Source organism: Protopterus annectens, chromosome 10.part0, assembly GCF_019279795.1.
Source record: "Protopterus annectens isolate FY-2018-M chromosome 10.part0, PAN1.0, whole genome shotgun sequence".
Classification (NCBI taxonomy): domain Eukaryota; kingdom Metazoa; phylum Chordata; order Ceratodontiformes; family Protopteridae; genus Protopterus; species Protopterus annectens.
The window spans coordinates 647,190,126-647,207,625 of record NC_056744.1 but is presented as its reverse complement, the minus strand read 5'-3'; positions in this window follow the sequence as shown (position 1 = coordinate 647,207,625).

The window sequence follows — 17,500 nt, the reverse complement described above, 5'->3', positions numbered from 1 at the left end:
GTTACAGACAGATCTAATCAGAAAGAGATGTCTCCTCCTGTAGTGCAGTCTCCCTTGATTGCTGCAAGCTCCACAAAGCATGGGGAAGACAGAGATGGACATTGTTTAGGTGGCTGTAGATGTGGTATGTACCACCTCCACACCAACTAACTATTTTGATGTAAAGAACATTGTGAATATGCAGAGTCACCATATAGTGACAGGCTTACAACACCTCATCCTTTTATAGGGTGTTCATGATGACCTGATGGAGTGCATATTCCATATGTATGACATCATGGACAGGTTCTGTAGGCAGCTTGCATGATTCAGGTTTCCCTGTGCACACAATTCCTGTGTCTGCTCTACCTCTATATCCAAAGGTAAGGGCTACATCAGAAGAGGATGACCATGATCATGTGCACATGGTGCTACCACTTCCACCCCACCATCCAGTTTAGAGTGGATTAGGGTAAGATGCAAATACCCAAGGGGGCATGGAACTAATTCACTAAAGGTCTTCTTCTAGGCAATGGCTGACTAGTGCCTGTGACTTTCACACTTGAGGTCACTCTCAGCACAACCTGCACACGCAAACACACACACACACACACACACACACACACACACACACACACACACACACACACACACACACACACACACACACACACACACACACACACACACATATCTCTTGTGGGTGCCCTGAACCTGTGTGTAAATCTCACCACAGTGCAGAAGCATCTGCTGAGACTGTGTGCCAGCATGTATACACTTATATTTCAGTCCAGATCCACATATATGCACAGCAATGGTGATAACACATCTCCCACCTGCCCAGCGTACACATGCCCCCCCTCCCCACATCTATCACCCACAGCACCAAGTTTGTTTCAAGCATACCATAACACTCATATAGTTGCTTGTTGATGACACTTGACACTGACACCCTCCCCATGTCTGCAAATGATAATAAGCATGGCCTGCCCTCTCTTCTCTGTTACTTGAATAGCCTATGTCTGACACACAGTGCGGTCATGTCCAGGTGAACTTTGCATGCCTCACTTTTAATTCACTGTATATTATTTATTCTAGTCCATATTCATGAGCTAGCTGTTATCTCTTAGCTAGTGCCATGGCATATTGTGTCCATCTTTGTCTAGCATGGTCCTCCACTGCAGCCATCTCCTTCACAGACTATTCACTGGCTACTCCCTTCTCTGCCTGCTGTGGAACTTTTTTCAACAGAATGTGTATGCCTTGCTTTTGTAAACTTATGTTATGTAATAGCACAAACTGAAAATATCTTACTATATATGCCAGGATCATACTGCAGGACTTCACCAGGTACATCTAGGAAGTGGGTGTAGGCCTTCTTCAGGCCAAACAAACATTTCTGTTTCAGGGCACTGTTGTAGCCATTATGTGCCATGGTCTGGGGATCTTTGATATGTGTTAGCAGCCATTGGAGACTACACCACAGGAAAAGTAGGAAACATCCCTTTCTGATTAGACCTGATCATGACTTCCTGTCCATCTATCTCTTCTGATGAGTCTGTGGTGGGGCCAACAGGCACAGAGGCTATGTTTGCTGGCTGGGGTGGGGATCTCGAATCCACATTGTCTGTATCCTATGCTGAATGTGACTCTTGGTAAAATCACCCCGCACAAACTACTGATATAGATCACATGTGTGCCAGTGTGTGGGAACTGTGAGTACTGCCTGAGCAATCTACAGGCACTTTGTATATTACACGCTGTGCATTACAGGCCTCCTAGCATTTTATAGACTGGAACCCTTAATGGTTGATGTACCTTCCTTTCTGCTCTCCATGTGAGGTCTTTATTGCACTGCTGGTGCAACTTATGGCCCCCGGCGTCTTAAGGAAATAGACTATGTCATAAAATGCTTAGAAGATGCTGTCTGTTTTCTCTGTCAAATGTGGAAACCACATATGCTCCCTCACATACTGTAGCATGCCATTGAGGAACTGTTCCCCAAGTGGTCACTGAAAGTTCTCTGTAGCTTGTATTTCCAAAGCCATGCATACCTTGTTGTCCACAGGGTCAGGCACTCCACATGTCCCATGGGCCTGCATATGAGGGTGACACATCTTGGCCAACTCCTGCATCATACCTCTGCCCACAGTGTAGCAGTCCACAGTTACAGTGTCTTGTAGAGGGGGAGATATGTTATGTGCAGACAGATGCTATGGCACCAATGAGGGTGACAGCATGCAATACTGTGACTTCCAGCAGTGAACGCAGCCTGTTGCATATAGAGATTTACTAGTAAGCTGGCTATCCCATATATGTTTTTATGGTATGTCTCCCCATAGCTCTGTTTTTAAAAGGTGGACAACAGCTATGGAATTAGTATCTCTTGATGCAAAATATATACATTTCTGAACTGCTCTTCCATATTGTTTACATTCCATTTACACTTATGGCTGTGTTTTTTTTAATACTGTTACTCATTACCATGACATTATACTGCCATTTGTATATTATACAGGCTAAGGAATTTCTTGGGTTTCTGCACTTGCACTGTGTCTTTGAATCCCCCCATCCTGCACAGTGCAGCTAGTCATACAAAAAAAAAAAATCTACAACAATTTTTTTGAAATTTATTATTTTAAATCTTTATTGCATAAAATGCAGTTTCTAGAAAAATAAATAGCTAGTTTGGCAGATATTATAATGCTGTTAAACTTTATCCTTTGAGCCTTTCTTATATTGAGACTCTCTTCAGATTGCATTAAGAGGTCACTTTTAAGTATACAATATTAGAGATTAGATAGGAGGTACAAAAGCACCTAGAACACAACAGGAATGGCTCCGAATGCTACAAATGCATCATTCTGGATGTCATGTTCCCAATCTAGAAAGCAGAGACAGAATAGAAGGAACCATGAACTGGAGGACTGAGCTTACACTTTATCTAAAGCAGAAATAGTCTGACAGTTCACCTAAAGTAACTAACTCCATATTTTCATGCAAAGACAAGATAATACAGAAAATATTATACTACCAAAACATCCCACTCTTCATATAGCTCACTAGTAAATAAACTTTAAAGATTTACTACTGCACTTTACTCCACAATGATCATGTGATCCTCCAGTCACCGAATAAACCAGCTTAAAATTCTTCTGACACTTTATTTGGATAACTTTTAGATACATTCACAGTGACAAAACCAGAAGTATTTCTGAATCAAAATGTATTAAAACTCTAAAAAAAACAAAATATGGAACAAAAACTAAAGGCCCTGATAGACTGCACATTGAGCAATGCTGTGTTTTACAGAGCAGTTCACCTATTTACGTTTTCACTCTTTAGCTTTTAGGAAACACATAGAAGGTATACCTTCTAAACTTAAACAATCTTGTTAAATTCATTGACTGATGTCAGGTCTCAGCTTCCAGTATGCTTACCACACAGTATGAACCCTAATTAATTCAGACTCTGTTTTCAAGAAAATCTCGATGGAATAGTGGAAGTATACCATAGTCCATCTCTGACCACTGAACTCCTCACTCTACTTGTTTTGGACTATGCAACAAACAATGGAATGTAGAAATACTAAATTAGAAGGCATGAGATGATCATTTTGCTTATTCAGTGTTTATCTGTTTCAGCTGATGAGTAAAAAACTGTCAAGTCTGAGTGATAATAAGGAAATTGTAGTTGTTCTCAGACACAATAAATTAAGTTACAAATGTCAGCTATAACCATTAAATTCCTGTTAGAATGATCACAAAGAAGTAAAGTAGACTGTAAGACATTAATATTTATTTTATTTAATTTTTTTGAGTTTGTCCCATTAGGCTACAGGCTAATAACAGGGAAGATGTGAGGTGGTGATGGGGTATTAAGCATTCACTGGTGGAAACAGACAATATGTTATTTTATTAATTTGTGTACATGTTAGAGCTAAAAACTTAATAACAAACAATAAACAAGAATTATCAATAATTAGTCTGGATCTAGGTAACACTTTTGATTCAGTAAAGTGGTTTCTAAGTAATCATTTTTAGCAAAATTCATTCTCATATGGTAAAGTATGATATTTTATTTCTCAGTCAATAAAAGTAAGCAAGGACATGAACTTGTGTTGTCCCTTATCTCCTTTATTATTTGCTTTGGCTATTGAGTTTCTAGCCAATTGCATAAAACTTAACAATGATATATTAGGATTTTAAATAAATGATCAGTATACTTCATACCTCAGTTATTGTCTGATGATATGCTATTAAACGTAGGCAGTGCTGGTTCTTCACTAACAAATATAAAAAATAAAATCATTAAAATGTTTTTGCTGATGCCAGGTCTAAAGTTCAATTATATAAAACTAATACTTTATTCAATAATTGTTGTTGTTTTTCTTCTTCTTTCGGCTTTTCCAGGTTAGGGGTCGCCACAGCAGAACTCTGGTCTGCTAATGATTGGCAGTAGATTTTTATGGTGTCGAGGTGCCAGCTCAACGCCCAACCTTCAATGAAGGCAAGCCCATTCTACGCATGTCTTTCGAACGCCACTCAACCATGGGGAGGACATGCAGACTCCACACAGAAGACACTCCAGGCGAGAACCGAACGGGAGAACCTCTTGCTGTGAGGCAACAATGCTACCGCTGCACCACCACAGCTTAACACCTTATTCAATAATAAAGAGTCAAATTACTTTATGAAAACAAATAGCAAATTTAAATGGCACAATAAATATTTAGGGGTTAGTCTTACATGCAGTTGTAAAGAAACAGCAAAAATGCATTGCAAAATAATTTTAGACAGTATTGAAACTATAATAAGTAAATGGAATAAGTTATTCTTTTCTATGAATGATAGGCTGATTTTAAACAAAATGGTTATTTTACTCCAAAATAATATACATTACACATGCATTTTTAGCTCATTCTAAACAACCCATTAAATAATTTAATGACATTTGTTTGGTGTTCTTATGACACCCCAACAAACCCAGAATAGCTTTAGAACATCATTGTAGGAGAATGGAAAGATGGCAGGAAGATATTTCCTGATGCAGAAAAATAAGCTATAGCTTCTGTCATTAAAACAATAGCATTATGGTGAAATTCCAGTTTTTCTGCCAACTGGCAAAAACAAAACAAACAAAAAAAATTAAATCATTTGGATAAGTAAAGAAAATTTCACTATACAGCAAATTGGTAGATGTTAAATAAACACTAATAATCCAACTGATTCTATCAACATAGACAGAACAGTAAACATTTAGAAATTTGACATATAAATACTCTGATATAAAAGCTTTGTATTTCATATTATTTCCTGTAGTACTGGATCTTTTGGAATTAAATGTTAAGAGAACTAAACTGCTTCACCTGGACTATTTAATGAGTAAATGTGATTCAGATATAGAAAACTGTCTTACAGTGCCACTAGTAGACAATTTTAATCTCTAATTTTGATTTAATGTCAAATATAATAAATAAAGGAGTATCCATCCATTCTTGATCTAAATAATCTCAAAACAAATGGTGAGATAAGGAGATCACATTTGTGCAGAATATATAAAATAAATAAGAATTATGTATTTTGTATCAAAAGGAAAATTACTGGTTTTAATGCTCTCCAAATAAGCTGCTCAAGTTAAACTACAATAGATAAAAATGACTAACACCAATTTCATAGGTAGTTACTAGGCATGCAGTCTGTGAGACCATTTTAGAGCCTAGCCTAAATCCTCAATTATCCCAAAGCACTAACTATTTAAGTGACTTATTCAACGTCACACAGTAGGTAAATGAAGGCTGAGGGAATCAAACCTTGTACTACAGGAAGTAACTTGTTAACCTCAGACCCTGTGTGAACTTCCAGCAGTAAAGCTAGTAATTGGTAATCTCTTGAGGATTTCCAAATTATTCATTTATCACTCCACACAGAATTGAAATTATATATAAAAAATGAAGGTACTGGCTGTTGGAGGTACAAATTCTTAATTAAAGCAGAATGGCAGCACATGGTTTATGATTGTAAAGTTTTACAATTGCTTTGGGAAAAAAAAAATTTTCCTGCAAACATTAATATCTGGTAAATTTATACTAGCTACATGTTCAGTATTTTTAATGCACAATTTCCAGGATTTGTACCCAAGTCTCAAGTCCACTTCTCTGGAGCTTATTTACAAAAACCAAGTAAATGTCTTCAATGAACTGGGAAAATGAGGTTATGTCTTCATTTACAGAACTCATGAATGCTGTCACTGGTGTGTTTCATACTATTATGATGAAAACAAGCAAAATAGCCAAAGAATGTAATTACTGAATTTATTAACAGAAAAAGTATTACTCTGTGTTCCGCCATAGGTTTATGATGTTTGGTTGTTTAATGAATCTTATGTATACAGTAAGAACAGATGTTGACACTTGTGTAAATAGTTATTTGTTTTGCTGTGTTAGTGTGCTTATTCATATATATTTTATTTATTTTAATTTTGAATTTGGTAACTGGGGTAAAGCACTGACTCCACTGGAACCAATTCAGTCTCAGCCTGGGGAAAACATAATAGCTATATGCCATTATATATAGAGAGAGAGAATGACAAAATGTAATATATACATATATTATATACAAAGTGAATATCATAGTTGGCTTGAGAATATATGAGCAATATATAAATTACTTTATATACAGAGGGACTGAAAAAACACAGTATATACATGCATTAAATAAAGGCTGGCATCAGAGGTGAATCATAATCAAAAATAGAGTCAGAACGAGGTTTATAGACAGAAGAAGGGAATGAAGAGGTTAAGTTATATGACCAGAGAGTTAGCAGTTGCATTTCCCTAGAGTCTTGTAATGGAAAATGGGGTAAAATTAATGAATTTTATGAAAAGAAGGGACAGATTCCCTTATTTTGGGACCAAGCTCTGAGAAAGTATGGTCTGTGCAGCAAAGTCTAGTTTGGGGGGTTTGGAGGATGGGCATGAGTGGTTAAGATGTTAAGGTTGTATGTTGGTGCATCTTTGAATAGTCTGGGAGATAGTGAAGGAAAGGTGTCATTCTTGATAAGTTTAAATATTTGTGAGGCAAGTAGAAAGTCAGCATGTTGTTTCACAAGTAGCCACTTAGCTTTTCACATGGGTTTGCAGTGGTATACATTTCAAATCCGCAAATGGCATTTGAAATGGACCGAATGGTGGATATATTTCTTTTAGAAACTGCAGAAATAAGTAGGAGACAATAGTCTAGCTGAACCAATAAGATACATTTTCATGTGGCATTTGTACAGGATCTTGCTAGAAAAGGGGAGTTCCTATTAGCCCTGAATATGAGAAAGTTGATTGTTTTGTGTGTGTAGTCCAGGAGTTGGAAATTTAGAAAGGGGTCCAACCAAACCCTTAGGTATTTCAATGAAGTGATATTTTAAGATGATCAAAGATTTTTAGAATCCTGGAGATGGAAGGGAGCTTTTGCCTAGTACAAAAAGCATTGCTTTTGTTTTAGAGGAGTTTAGTAATAATTGTTTATCACTGACCCACTAAATAAGGGACTTAAAATCATCCTGAAGCTCAAATTCAAGAGAAAAGACAGAATGATTAGAGTGGAATAGGGCCACATCATCAGCATAAAGCAAGGCAGGAAGATTGGGTAAGTCAAAAGAAAGTTTGTTAATATAGATAAAAAATAGGAGAGGTGCCTTAATAGATATTTTTTGGATCATCTTTCTGCAGATGGACCAATACAGAGATTGATTAATTGAAATTAACTAAAAAATGGTAGTTAGACAGGTGTTTTTTGAACCGAGGCAGTGAGCCATTACTAATACCTGTTTCAGAGAAATGGTCTAGGAGAACTGAGTGATCAACAAAGGTCAAAGGCTCTGGTGAGGACAGTAAAAATTGCTAAAGTAATTAGACCTTTGTCCATTCCAGAAAGAATGTTGTCGCTGAGTGTCCAGATGGCTGTGGATGTACTGTAACCAGACCAAAAGCATGCTGCTTTTGAGAGATAGAAAGTGGCATTAGTTGACGTACTGAGTGAGTTGAAAAAAATAATAATTTTAAATTTTATAAAAATTAATTAAAATACTGACTTAAAGACTAGTGCAATCAGATAAGACAGCAATCAGAAGGAAGCTGTTAATTAACCTAGTGTCTACTATAACAAATACAAGTTTACTGTAATCAAAAGTAATAAAAATTCTTGATTGCCTAAGCCTTCTTGTCCACTGGTTTCTATACAAGAGGAAATATATCCCTAATTACCAAAAGAAAAATTTGTGGGAAAGGCCCTACTATGCAAAGGCTGAATACAGCTCTGTGGCATATAATGTAGAAAGTCCTGTTATTCAACAAAGGAAAAGGGATATCCTTAAAAGTATGACAGCTCACCATATTCTTGGTGTTATGTCTATGGAAGTGAGGGTGCTTACCCATTAGACTATAATAAACACATTACAAGACACACACACACACACACACACACACACACACACACACACACACACACACACGTGTGTGTGTGTGTGTGTGTGTGTGTGTGTGTCTGTATCACTGATACAACTTAAGTGGATCTAGAAATTTCTGAATAGCTCCTGCCAAGATAAATCATTGATACAGACAATAACATCTAGTGTTTTTATACAAAAAATGATATTTCAGATGTACTGTAGCAGACATTACTTTATCTGGCCCCTGTAAGTTTACTATTATTTGTTAAATTTGAAAAATCCTGAACTTTCAGTGAGACTGCATAACTTCAGAAAATATTATACTAAGTAAGAGGGTGCATTGGGCAAAACTCCCAGCATGGGCAGTATATGACGAGTTTCTGTTTTAATATTATTTATTGTGGATTTTCAATAAAATGATCCATCATTGAAATGGACTTGAAATAATGTACCATATCCCTAGATACACACTAGTGAGTATTTTTTAGAAAAAAAAAATATTTCTTACCATGACTGCTTCTGCTATTATTAAATGCTAGTGACTGAACCTTCAAGATATGGATATTAACCATTTTAAAGTCTAACAATAAATATAATTCAAAGAACAAAAATAAGCATGTCTGGATGTCTCAAGGTAATTTTCCCAACAGATGTTTTATACTTTACTGCAATAACCTCAAGTTCAACATTTTCAATGATACTTTTTTTCTCAGTAAAACACTTAAATCTTAGCAGCATCAAAAATAGCCTCATCTAGAAACATGGACTAAAACGCATGAATCCAAAATAATTATGGCATTAATTTACTGCTACTAAGGCTAGCCAGTTATGGAGTCTCTAATGAGGTTATTTACTGGTTTCAAAACTAATTCTCAGATAGTATATTCACAGTACAGAGCAACATCACACACTCATACTTAACTTTTCTTACAAAAGGTATTCCCCAGGGCTCAGTTCTTGCCTCAATGATAGTTCTACTTTTTATCAGAAACCTTTCCAGAGATTTACTCCAGATAAATTCTACATTTTATGTCAACGACTTGGTATTTATGACAGCTTACATGTCCTCACTCACTAAAGACATTGTGTTCATTTGGAATGGGCTAACACCTAATTGACCATTCATATGGAAAACTCTGCAGTTCTTCTTCTTTTTATACTCCACGAACTTACCAGCTCCCCATACTTACAGCCTGAGGCCCACGTGCAAACCTTTTGCCTTTCAGCAAAAACATCTGGGACTAACTTTCGACAAAAGCCTAATTTTCTCTACCTATACCAAGCATGTTAAGAAAGTCTTAGTACAATTCAAAGTACCTTATAAAGTAACTAATTTTTTCAATGCTGAAGAAAAGATTCATAGCCTTAAACATACTAATCATTAGGACTGAGTATGGTCTGTTGCTCTTAACACTTCTGTCCAATCAAACTACCATCCTTGTCTAGAAAGCTGAAGGCTGAAAATAAAATACTGAGGTTTATTCATTTAATCAAGAAAAGAGAGCACCATTGTACTACAAAAAATAAGTGCAAATGGCTACAGTCATTGCTAAAGTTATTTTCTTGATAATTGTATTCACCTGTAAATGGTTCAATGAAAAAACTGACCTCCTTTAATGAATAACTTTTAATAAGATTCACCACATACTTCCTAAGAGGAACAGTGTTAAATTCCAAATACATGCCTTTACCATTTCAACACCAGAAAAAGCATTTACAAAGATAATCCTAGCAGTCTGGAACAATATCCTGGAAAGACCAAGGAAATCAATAAACTCCCATCATTTAGAAAACGCATCACAGGAGTACAAGGAGAAAAGGCGTATGGGGAAGACAGAGGTAATAAAGGCTAAGGATAAGGTGTTTGGTGAGTTCTATGAAAGACCGGACACTAGGAATGGAGAAAAGGACCTGTACCAATTGGCTAGACAGAGGGGCCGAGCTGGGAAAGATGTGCAGCAGGTTAGGGTGATAGAGTAGAGTGTGTTGAGCAGATGGAAAGAGTCCTTAGAGGGGCTGATGAATGAAGATAATGAGAGAGAGAAGGTTGGATGATGTGAGGATGGTGAACCAGGAAGTGTAATGGATTAGCAAGGCGCTAATACGGAAGTAAGGATAGCTATGAAGAGGATGAAGAATGGAAAGGCTGTTGGTCCAGATGGCATACCTGTGGAAGCATGGAGGTATTTAGGAGAGATGGCAGTGGAGTTTTTATCCAGATTGTTTAACTTAATCTTGGAAAGTGAAACAATGCCTAAGTAGTGGAGAAGAAGTGTATTGGTACCGCATTTTAAGAATAAGGGTGATGTACAGAGCTGTAGTAACTACAGAAGGATAAAATTGATCAGCCACAGTATGAAGTTATGGGAATGAGAAGTGGAAGCTAGGTTAAGAAGGGAGGTGATGATTAGTCAGCAGCAGTACAGTTTTATGCTGGGAAAGAGCACTACAGATATGATGTTTGCTCTGAGGCTGTTGATGGAGAAGTATAGAGAAGTTCAGAAGGAGTTGCATTGTGTCTTTGTGGACTTAGAGAAAGCATATGACGGTACCTAGAGAGAGGTTGTGGTATTGTATGAGGAAGTCAGGAGTGGCAGAGAAGTACGTAAGAGTAGTACAAGACATGTACAAGGGTAGTGTGACAGTGGTGAGGTCTGCAGTAGGAGTGAGGGAAGCATTGAAGGTGGAGGTGGGATTACATCAAGGATTAGCTCTGAGCCCTTTCTTATTTGCAATAGTGATGGACAGGTTAACAGACGAGATCAGACAGTAGTGCCCGTGAACTATAATGTTTGTGGATAACATTGTGGTCTGTAGTGAGAGTACAGAACAGGTGGAGGAGTCCCTGGAAAGCTGGAGATATGCTCTAGAGAGGAGAGGAATGAAGGTCGGCAGGACTAAGACAGAAAATATATATATATATATATATATATATATATATATATATATGTGTGTGTGTGTGTGTGTGTGTGTATGTGTGTGTGAATGAGAGGGAGGACAGAAACTGAGGATGCAGGGAGTAGAGATGGTGAAGGTACATGAGCTTAAATACTTGGAATCAACAGTTCAGAGTAATGGTGAGTGTTGAAGAGAGGTGAAGAAGAGAGTGCAGGCAAGGTGGAGTGGGTGGGAAGAGTGTCAGGAGTGATTTCTGACAGATGGGTACCAGTAAGAGTGAAAGGGACGGTCTGCAAGATGGTAGTGAGACCAACTATGTCATATGGTTTGGAGACAGTGGCACTGACAAAAAGCCAGGAGTCGGAGCTGGAGTCGGAAGAATTAAAGATGTTAAGATTTGCATTGGGTGTGATGAGGATGGACAGGATTAGAAATGAGTACATTAGAGGGTCAGTTCAGGCTGGATGGTTTGGAGACAAAGCCAGAGAGGTGTGATTGTGTTGGTTTGGACATCTGCTGAGGAGGGATGCTGGTTATATTGGGCGAAGGATGTCAAGGATGGAGCTGTCAGGTAAGAGGAAAAGAGGAAGGCCTAAGATAAGGTTTATGGATGTGGTGAGAGAGGACATGCAAGTGGTTGGTGTGACAGAGCAAGATGCAGAGGACAGTTAGAAATGGAAGCAGATGATCCACTGTGGTGACCCCTAATGGGAGCAGCCGATAGAAAAAAATTTAGAAACTACATCAAAGCCTACATTGCAGAACAGCACAAATGCAAATGCATTGATAACATTGGATAATTATCAGCTTCCAGTTAGTTGTTGGTAAGGATATGCAGCGTGTACATCAGCATACTGCTGTATGATGAATTATTTATTTATTACATTTGGTAACCAAGTAGGTGGGCCTGTCCTCAGATCTTTTTCAGCCACAACCCAGACCCAAAGGGCAACAGTTGTAGTAACAGAACAGAACAGTGGAACAAACAGCAAGGCATTCAAGAATTCCTCAGATGACTAACAAATTCCAACTGAAAAAAGTTACAAACATATACCAATAAAAAGAAGTTACAAAGCATATATGGATACATACTAACATTCTCAAAATTTGGTATACAAAATGACAACTGCATCACAGACTATAAAAATAGATCATGGCATCATTTCACAAATGATATTTATAGAAAGTACGTGAAGGAATTTTTTTGCATCAAATGATATCACGTGGAGCGTGAGAGAATGGTAAAACTTAATTTACACATTATACCATGATGTAAACAGAGCTTTAGAAAGACTTTATTTACCACAATAGATATTCTCCCTTGGCTAAATTTCCTACCTGCTTGATGAGATATATATACTCGTGTGACAACCCCTCATTGGGCCAGTAATCAAGGACCCTCAATCCTCACCACTGATACTGGAGAGGGACATGCACTTGGAATACAAATGGGTACATTCAGTATTTCCAGATGCAGATCTCTCTGCATCAAGCACAGTTTCCCTTAAGAGCACGCATGGCATACACTCAGTCCAGGTATGTCTCTCTCCAGGTCCCCAATAAGACTCCCTACCACTACACCTGTAGGGTAAGATCCTCAGCCAAATGTCCAAGCCAAGACCTCCAGCACCCTCTCTGTTATCCTAGTGTTTTGTGTCTCTGCTCCAAGTATCTGACACACACACACACACACACACACACACACACACACACACACACACACACACACACACACACACACACAGACACACACACACAAACACCTGGGAAAGGCTGCCACAGATTTATCTGCTATGTTCCCTTCTGCCCAGAATATAAGATAGTTATCACCACCACTATACACTCCACAATCAGCTACTGTATGGCCCTTAACAAAGGGTGTCCAATTCTACTGTGTAATATTAATACTAATACAAATGGTATTAGTTGACCAAAACAGCGAGGCTTTCAGGAGTGGCCCACACAGTGTCACCAAATAAATATAAGTGCTTTCAAAGGTTAAATACATTCTACAAGGACCAGCCACAATAAAAGTTTAAATATATGTAATAATAAATAATAGAAGATCATGAAAATACTGAATATATATGTACAGTAAACCACAGAGTTCAAATCACAGGAAATATTGAAAATAATACTGATGGACAGGCTCATAGAAATAAAGAAAAACAATCCGTAAACTAAGCCTCACTATATTCTTGACTGAATCTTGGAGAATTTCTGTTTCCTAATAATTTACTTGATAGAGCAAGGCACAATGAAATACATGAGCAGTTTTCTAGTCAGGTTCCCCAAAACAGAATACTCAATACTCAGAGATTACTCCCTGTTAAATGTAATATCCAAGATGACCTCCTCTTGTCACCTGACTATAGGTTCTCACACTATCCCCCTTTGAATCTGAGACAGGAATTTAGCATAGATAGCTAATGAACAAAGGCTTCTTCTACACCCACCATCTCCAGTCCTATTCAGCACTGTGGGGTTCTGTTTTAATGGTTTAACAGCTCATTTACATTTCCCTTATTTTTTCTTAAAGTAAGCTAGCTTGTTAATCTATGCTGTACCAGTTTCTCCTATTAAAACATATATATTTAATTCAGTTACAATAATACATGTACATTTCTTTTAATTCCAGCAGGGTGTACTGTTGATACATTTTAACACAAGCAAACCTCACACATACATTTTCAGCACAAGCATCTGTACCAATCAGTTTGATATACAAATGACATATAATTATTTATAAAATTGTAGCTAGCTGTGCTAGCCAAGTCATACATCAACTGCCCTACTTCTGGCATGGTTGGCAGTACTTGCTATTGTCACAACTCGAATAACCTTTTTTTCTTTGTAACATAAGCAGGATGCATCCTTGAACAAGCTTTGAACTGTCTGGTGTGCCTTCTTTACTGGTTTGAGATGGTAGATGATTCCATTTTGCTGGGGCCAATTTAGAGAAGGCTCTTTCACCGGTAGTGGTTTTGGATCTGACTCTATCTAGGGATATGGCATTATCAGCATCATCACTAATGGATTATCTTACAAGGGTGTTAGGCCACACTCTGGGGAGAATTGCCCCCTTCTGGTAGAAGGAGGTAGTAGTCCACAAAAAACAAAAACTGACAGGTCAAAAAAGAGCCATAAAGATGACAGAGTGGACTACTGAGGATAAAGAAGACATATGTACTGTTACTATTATGTAGGAAGTCTAGAATTTCCAGATAGATGATATTTAGAAAGATTAACAAAGAAATTAGAGGAAAGAAAAATACTTGCACAAGAAAAACTGTCAGAAACTTTAAATAAAATGTATGTTCTTTAATACAACAGATCCATGAAAAATATCACATAAATGAAGAAACTTAGGGCTGTCTAGAAAAAGAAGAGACAGAGGGAGTGCAAAAACATAAAGGAAACCAACAGAGATTTTTGAAAGCTATACAAAAGAAACATGGACATGGGAAAGAGGAAAAGAGATCTGATATGGCACAATATTTATGCAAAGGGAAAAGCCAAACTAATCAATTAAAAACAGAACCAATGATATTTGAAAAGAAATACAGGCAATGGCATTCATATAGGAAAATTTCACAATAAGAATATAAGAAAACAAAGAGGGGATTAGAAAAGAGGATTAATAACTACTAAGAAGTTAAACAAACAGGAAATGAAGTCATGGATTATCTGTGAATTGAAGGATTTCATGTAGAAAATCTAGCACAGGCAATGTTGCAGCATGATGGAAGAGGGAGTCCCCATATTAAGGAGCAGCAAGTGGAGTGGGAGGTATCCAAAGAAGTATGGACATGGGAACGAAAAAGAGATTGGGTGTGGTTCAATATTTATGCAAAGGAAAAAGCAAAAAAAAAATGTATATAAAAAAATCAGCAGCAAAGATATTTGAGGAGAAATATAGGGAAAGCCACTCTGACATTGAAAATTTCACAATACAAAAAATAAGAAAAGAAGTTAAACAAATGGAAACGAAAGTGATGGATTATGTGTGAAATTAAGGATTTAGTGTGAAACCTACAACACAGATAATGTCACAGTATTATGGAGCAATAAGTTCCCAGTTTAAGGAGAAGCATATGCAGTGGGAGATTGTGACTTACAATCAGCTGCAAGGAGTAGTCTAAGAAGGCTCTAAGGTCAACAGAGACCAGACTGAAGACCTGGAAGTTGACTGGAGAGAAAATACAACAGTGCAAGGAATTACTCAGGGCTCTAGCATGCCAAGAAGAGGAGGAAATAGGTGGAATTGAAGAAGAATGACAGCGCCTCAAAACAGCATGTGTGAGGACTACAGAACAGATATGTGACTGAGCCAGATATGGAAATAAGGTAGATAAGGAAAGCTGCTGGTGAAATGCAGAAGTCCAGGAAGTCATCAAAAGAAAGAAGAGTGTAGGAAAAAGTGGGAGATAGAAAAGGTCGACCAGGCTAGGAAGGAATACTGGTTGGCTAACAAAGAAGCTAAGAAAGGTATTGCAATAGCAAAGAATAGGGCATTAGGGGTACTCTACCAGCTTCTGGAAAGTGACTCAGTAGGTGGCACAAAGAAACTATATCAGGTGGCAAGGCAAAGACAGAAAGATAAATAAGATAGTCAGACACCCTTCATAAGGGATGCAAGCAACAACCTGCTCACCAGTATGCAGGACATCAGTGGCAGATGGAAGGCATATTTCCAGCAGCTTCTGAATGAATAAAACCCCATAAAATCTGTACTACCCCAGAAACAGCCTAAAATGAGAGAAGAAGAGGAGCCCACCCTAAAAGAAGTAAGAATAGCACTAAGAAAAATGAAGTCAGGGAAAGCAGCAGGCTCAGATGAGGTCACAGCATATATGATAAAGATGTTGGGTGAGATGGGGAGAAATGGCTCTTGAGCGTACTCATAACAGTGTGGAGAGAAAGGCGTATCCCAGATGACTGAAGAATAAGTATACTTGTGCAAGTGTACAAGAACAAAGGGGACACCCACAACTGTGGGCAGTAAAGAGGAATTAAACTACTATCACATTGCATGAAAGCTCTGGGGAGTGTGATTGATAAATAAATACTCAGCATAGTAGACTGTAAGATGGGAGATGAGCAGCCAAGATTCAGATCAGGGTGCAGCACAACTGACACAATGTTTGCAGTGAGACAGATAGTTAAGAAGAAGCTAGAGATAAGGAAAGAATCCAACTGGGAATTCCTAGACTTGGAGAAAGCATATTATAAGATCCCAAGAAAGCTGATCTGGGCAGTACTGCAGTGGTTTGAATTCCCAAAAACATTGGTAGAATTAGTGCAGGCTATTTACAAGAACCCAATGACTCAAGTATGAACAGTGTTTGGCATCTCAGAGGGGTTCCCAGTAGGAATAGGTGTACACCAGTGTTCAGCTCTGAGCCCACTGTTGTTCATAATGGTGATGGACTACATTAGCAAACAGGGGACAAATCAGCAAAGTTGCTGTATGAAGATGATGTGGCATTACAGGCAGACTCTGAGCAAGAACTTCAGCAAAGGACATGGGAATGAAATGCACAACTGAAGACACATGGGATGAAACTAAGCACAGATAAGACAGTGGTAATGGCAGCAAACTGGGGTAACACAAAACGCCAGCAAGTGTAGGCCACAGTCACATCCAAAATTCCAAAATTCCTTTTATTAAATTAGGGAGAATAAATCCCCTACAAATCATGGTGGTAAGAACCAACATACAATTATTCAAACCGGTTTCGGCTCCAAGGAGCCTTCTTCAGTGAAATACAAAAAGAGAAATAGAAAACCAGAGTATCAGAATGCATGCATATATATATGATTGAGCAATGCCTGAAGACCAATCAAAACAAAGCATAAAAATTTTTTTATAATTGGTCATTAAGGCCAGGTGAAAACAAAGCTCCAAGTTTTATGATCCATTTTCTTTCCTTGGAGCTTAGTAGTTGTTGCCAAAACAGTTTATCTTTGCATTTCCCCCTTATACAATCAATGATGACAAACTTAAATGAAGCAGAAACATGTTTTAAACAATGTTTATATAATGCATTGCTTATGCGTTTATTTTTGATGTCACTCAAATGCTCACAAATTCTAAGGCGGAAGGCTCTAGAAGTCTTTCCGACATAGAAAGCAGAACAATTGCAGGTCACCAAATAGATGACCCACTCGGTGTTACAAT